The 6,000-nt window shown below is 36.3% G+C and overlaps 1 long non-coding RNA gene across 6 annotated transcripts in view; it reads right to left on the bottom strand.

Moving 5' to 3' along the window:
* LOC310914000 overlaps nucleotides 1-4,955 on the bottom strand; it is an 86,936-nt gene extending 81,981 nt beyond the window's left edge. Inside the window, exons 1-3 of one of the 6 annotated variants that reach the window (XR_014590935.1) lie at nucleotides 4,787-4,952; nucleotides 4,574-4,701; nucleotides 2,829-2,905 (exon numbers count right to left, since the gene is read on the bottom strand). This is a non-coding gene — a long non-coding RNA (uncharacterized lncRNA). Of the gene's footprint in view, nucleotides 1-2,828; nucleotides 2,906-4,566; nucleotides 4,702-4,786 lie in introns of all 6 variants that reach the window. The other 5 variants (XR_014590936.1, XR_014590937.1, XR_014590939.1 and 2 more) reach the window with 5 other exon arrangements.
* Between the last annotated feature and the right edge of the window lie 1,045 nt (nucleotides 4,956-6,000).

The raw sequence follows: 6,000 nt of genomic DNA on the forward strand, positions 1-6,000 counted from the left end.
TTTTCCAAATAAAAAATTAATAAAAATTGCTTTGTTTTCTCTGAGGAAAAAACATTCTATGATCTGGAAAGGCAATTGTAGTTATGGCAGTCATAATTGCATAATGCACTTCACTCAGAAGCTTCTGCTATTGCACCTTATTGTATTTTTTCCTTCAATTATTAAATTCAGAGGCTTAATCTCAAAACAAAATGCACTTGTCTTTAGATACACTTGAATTGTTACTGCCATTTAAAACTAATCAATGTTTTCTTTAGTACCATAATAGCTTATTTGCAAAGTACCTCTTTAAGAAATATTTACATGGTGTTCTGGAAGTAAACATGTTTCACATTCTAAGAAGAACTCCCAATAAAGACAAGGAGAGCTTCATCTTCACCTCAAAATTCAGCACAACTAAAAGTGACTTAAAGGGCTTAAAAATTAGTGTACAAAGGGAGTTGCTACTAGATTATAACCCTCCCTTAATAAATAGTACAAGGAAAAACTATGCATTGCACACAACCCTTATATCCCTGGAGAAGTCCAGGAAATTAATTTTCAAAGGCACAGCATAGAAATATATGCTTTCATTAATGTTAACAGGAAAGTAAACAGTTAAAATATTATTAACCTGTGTTTAAATACACATTCCTTTGAAATAATATACCACTCTTGACTTGGACCTTCAATTGCATAAAATTCCGAGGACACCAAGGCCTCATTGAGGGTGGAAAGCCCAGGCTACTCCAGTAAATTCAGAACGTGCACTGGGAGTGCAGTTTGACACAAACAGGAACGTTCACACCACTTTCCTCTAGAAATACAGGGGAGAGTTTTACATTAGTCTCCACAGACTTCTCCAGAAAGAGGTCAGAGAAACCAAGTTAAGTAGTATAAGTATCCCTAACATCTCTAAGATCTGCAGTTATTTAACAAAGAGAAGTTTGAATGAAGGAAATTTTGCGCAAAACTCACAAGCAAGCTTTTTTCATTTCCAAATGTAAACATCTATTGCTTTAATAAGCAGATCACCCCCAGTTCAAGCTATGCCTGTATCTAAAGACATCAAACCCATCGATTCCAGTAGAGTAGCAAGACTAGCACTATGATGGGAGTTATAAAACCAAAGCTAATAAGACACCAAGTTTTGCCAAAGGGAAGAACCAGAATTACAATTGAAAGCATTGGACAAAGGGTCTGCCACAAAGCAATGCAATGACCTACGCCAAAGCAGTCATGCTGTATATAATATTATTTCTTACACAAATTTTAAATTGTATTTTTCAGTACATTTCTATCTGTAAACTTGGAATCTATTACTTTTATCATCTGTAATGCACAGTCAATATTTTGCAATCTGGAAAATTTAATGGGGAGGAGTACCCAGAATAATTTTGTATTTTATCAGTTTATTGTATCTAACTGCTAATGATATGTAGTATCTATCATATATTGCAAGTACTCTTACATTATGGAAATCAGTTCATTTCCTGATTTCCTTTTATTAACCTAGATTATCTTTCTAGCTGGTCTTTAATTAAATACTTGGTTAAGGATCATTAATAAATTATATAAACTCCCCATAATTCTCATTGGTAATCATAACCATTTCATTCAACTGTACTATAAATCTGAAATTTGCCTTCCAGTTTTACTACAACAACATTTTAGAACAGATATTGAAAAAAACCCCAAAAAACCAACCAACAAAATGTCCTTATTTCCAAAAGAGAATTTCCTAATTAAATTACTATAAAATAATCAAGAATTTACTTAGAAGGTTAAAATAGTGTGATTGAAAAATGAATACTATTATTTTTACATTCCTCTTTACTTGAATTACAATAAAGGCAGCTCAAATTATAGATTATTCCCTCTCTTTAAAAAAGGTAGAATGTGGTGAGACAGTGTTGGGTAGATGCACACTAGTAATGGATTATGGAGATTTTTGTCTCCTGGGTCACTGTTATGAATCTGATCCAAGACAGCAGTGACGAAATGTCAGTGGCATTTTATGGCTTTTAGCATGAAATCCTGACCCTGTGAGGTCAATGGCAAAACATCAGTGGTGCCAGGATTTTCACCTTTTGAATCTCTAAGATGCAAAAAGAATTAAGGTCTGACTCAGCATCCATCGACTTTAATGGGAGTTATACCGAGTTCAAGGTGCAGGTTTTTAAGAGTCCTTAGGTGCTGCTTTGCTCATGCTTTAATAAGAGCTGGATCCTTCAGGTGACTCAAACACTTAAAACTGCAGCATTAAAACTATAAACTTATCTTTAAAGTTAAATGTTCTGATGCCTCTCATCCCCTTGCTCCCCTGTCTGGATTACTCTGCTCCCTTAGGCTGAGCACTGGATGAGGGCTTCTTCCAGCACACGTGTTCCCTTCTCCTGCTTCTTTATCTGAAAGGAAAATCCTTGTCCCAGGTGACACAAGGTCCAAAACCTCTGGGATCACCATGTTTGTGGCACTCAAGAAACCTGGCACGGACTCTGTCTCCTGCTCTACATCCTGTCTGGTCAACTTACAGTCAGTTCCCATAACACTCACTCCTACAAAAGAGGAGATGTCTGGAGGAGAGGATTAGTAAATCTTTGGGTCAAAATGACTAAATTAGCAAAGCAGCAGAAGTCATCAAATATGTTTTTTGGAGTGATTAATTAAAAAAAAACCCTTATCAACTTCCTGAAAACAGGCAGAAGTGGGTTGTTATTTTATTTTATTTTATTTTATTTTATTTTATTTTATTTTATTTTTTTTTAAATTTTATTTTATTATATTGTATTTCATTTCATTTCATTCCATTTGCTTCAATAGTGGGTGTTTTGTAGAAAGGACATTACCAGCCATTTTAAACCAGCAGTTGCAGGGAACCAACTCTGTAAGTCTTGCTGCTTTGCAGGTTTGAAGATGTTTGATCCTAAAAAGGAAATAAGAATAGAATACAACCAGGCTGTCAAATTTTAAGTGTTTATCCAGAATGAAATCAAATTTCCAAAATGAAATTATTTGATCCTGCCCTCCAAGAATACTAAATATAAAAATTATTTCTTGCTGTAACTTATGCTTTCCAGACATATTTCACTTGCAGTTCAGGCGTGTGCTCCTAAAAGTATTTAGCTATGCTGAAAACCACCCAGGAATTAAACTGCATGAAAGCATGCTGAGGAAGTTGTTGGAGGTTTAATTACCTTTTCTTTTTTTCCCTCTTTAGTGGGAGTTCTGAATTCTGGAGGAGTAAAACTCCAGTCTCTACTGTATTGAAATGATATTTTTTTAGCACTCCAATCATTGTCTCTACTTGACTAAGACATTTCTGTGCTAAAGCAGGTGCATTTACTTTTCAAGTATTATTTTACTAATCAATTGAAAAATTACCTCCATGAATGACAGAAGTGCAGACCTTTGGAGTATTTCATTAAAAGGAGCAAACATTAATTACAAATCCAGCCCAACCTTTGCAGACATAAATTATGGGACGGATCTATTTTCTCCATGCTTAATTGCAAGCAGTGACTAGCTCTTTAAATTATTATCTCCAAGGCATGAATAAAATTAGAATGGATTTGGTGATATTCTCAAGGCTTATTTGTATCTAAATAACTTGGCCATATACTGTCTGGAGATACAAGGAAAATTAGGTGAAGCACCTTTGAGCCTTTCAACAGTGCCAGCTTACCATGAAAAAAATTGGGAATTGCAAAACGCAATTAGAACCTTAAAGTCTTTGCTGACTGGGAGGTCTAGATGAAGGCTTAACAATGGGATAGTGGATAATGTCCAGGTATTTTTCTTCTAACCTAAATTCTCAACAATATAGATGTTCGTAATTTTCTGAAGCATTCACATTTCAGGCAGAATATTCCAGGCAATATTTTCCCTGAAAGGTAATATTTACATTTCAAGAAAAATAAGTACTTTTCTAGTGAAGCAAAACCCCCTTCCTGTAGAATTAAGAAGGTTAAAAATTTTGATTTTGTAATAGGAATAGAGCTGACATGTTTGTGATCATACCAAAATCAAGCAGGAAAATAGATTAATTGATTGGTCCATTGAAACATGCAGGGAACAGAAGGTGCACTTTGCAATGATGTGGAGTGAGAAATAGAGAATGCAAGATTATTTTTTAATTCAATAATGAAGAGAGAGATGTAATTCTTTAATCTATATAATGATTTAGATATTGCATTGGAAACAGGAATCCTTCTGTAAGAACTTTTTTTTTTATATACTACAGTGGGTGTGAAAAAATGAGTTTCACAAGACACTGTGGGTACTGCCTGACCCGTGTTTTTATTACCCTTCTACACAAAAGTTAATAATTTGGCATTGCACGCTTAAAAAAAACCCCAAACAGATAATGACTTGCTTGGAGTCCAATTTACTTGTGTCATGATACAGTAAATACCAAGCTGAATTCTCACAGTGTTAATCATTAACCTGGGAAAGGGCATTTGCTTAAAACACATTCCTTCCACTTTGACGTTTCAGGAACACACTGGTAGATATTTCAACAGCAATTTCAAATATGCTGAAGATGTAAATAAGTTCAAGTCTCCCCAAAAGCCAAACTCTTTTTACCTTTTACCTTTTGGATATGAAGTTACCCTCCAACTTTGCTGCAGGAACAGCCTCTGACAGCAGAATAACAGAAGCTCTGCAGAGCTGGATTGTTCTCAGGCCCATAGCAAAATGTTTCTGGTACTGAGTTGAAGACTGTAACATTAAAGGATTTCTTGAAAAAAAAAGTTTATTCTGCTGAAAAAAAAAATCAAGATTGCTTCCAAAAATTTGGAAATACCTGGTCCCAGAAAGAGAAGACTTCATGGGCTTCATCATTTTAAGTGTCCTGCTTAGGAGAGGGAAGAGTGAGAAAACCTATCTCTCAGGATTTTGGAAGTATTTATGCTCCCTTTCTTCTTCACGGTGTTTCATCTTAATTTAAAAGTGAGGAGTTAAAGATTGATCTGGAGCTTGGGAAAAGCATTCAAGCAGAGGACCACGGGGGACAGAGTGAACCCTTTACCCATACTGCTTGAGAAAGGCACTGCTTGGCAATATATTCCCGAGAATGATAATATCATAGGTAACCTATTTGCTCTGGAATCTAAACCAGAACACCACATTTAAACCACCTGCACCTACGGTGAAGGTAAATATATTAGAAAGATCTCCCCACTTACACAGGCCTTAGTGGAATGTATGGTTTTTCAGATATTTGGGCAAAAGTCCTCAGTTTTGGTGTACATGAATCTATTCATTGAGCGTGTCCTTTATATTTTTTAGAAAGAAAAGCACCACTAACAATTACTGGCTTTAACACCTTGCATCTTATATATAGCTTCTCATATAAGGAAGAAACACCTCGAGCACAGTGTGAAAGTAGCACCAATACAATTTATCAAATGTAGATATGTTGCAGCAGAGAAGACAGGAAATTAGTTTAATAGGAGTTTTTAAAATTAAGATACTTTCTTCATCCAGGGTTATGGAAAACAAACAGAGCTGGTAGAATACGTACTTTTAACAATAGAATTTTTTTCCTCCTGAATACAGAATTGCAGACACAACTTTGCTTCAAGCTGCAAAAACTGCAATTGGAAATATTGAGGAATCATGATTTTTATCTAAATATTAACCACTGCTGTATTAATTCCTGTAACTGTAGGCAACTGCTTAGTCAGACATTGCTATGCCCTGAAAGAACATGCATTAATTACAGCTGAGCAAGAGTGTGAGCAGGGACTGCTGCCAGTCAGAGCCCAGGTCACAGAACAGCTCCTCTCTCCCCTGGGGTTCCAGCCCTTCCACCCAGGGCTGCAGCACTGCCTGTCCCTCACTAAAGACTGCTAGCCACAGGGTGGGACAGTGGGGACAACCATAGGCCATAATGAGCAGCTCAAGTGCAGCTCCTCCATCAGGACTGGAGGAGCCAGGAAGGGGCTCAGACCCTGGTGCAAACACAGGCTAAACCTGAGTTCATTGAGGGCAGGTCCCAGGGCACATCAGTGCCCC

This window comes from Zosterops lateralis, assembly GCF_965231275.1.
Source record: "Zosterops lateralis genome assembly, chromosome: 12".
In the NCBI taxonomy this organism is placed as follows: Eukaryota; Metazoa; Chordata; class Aves; order Passeriformes; family Zosteropidae; genus Zosterops; species Zosterops lateralis.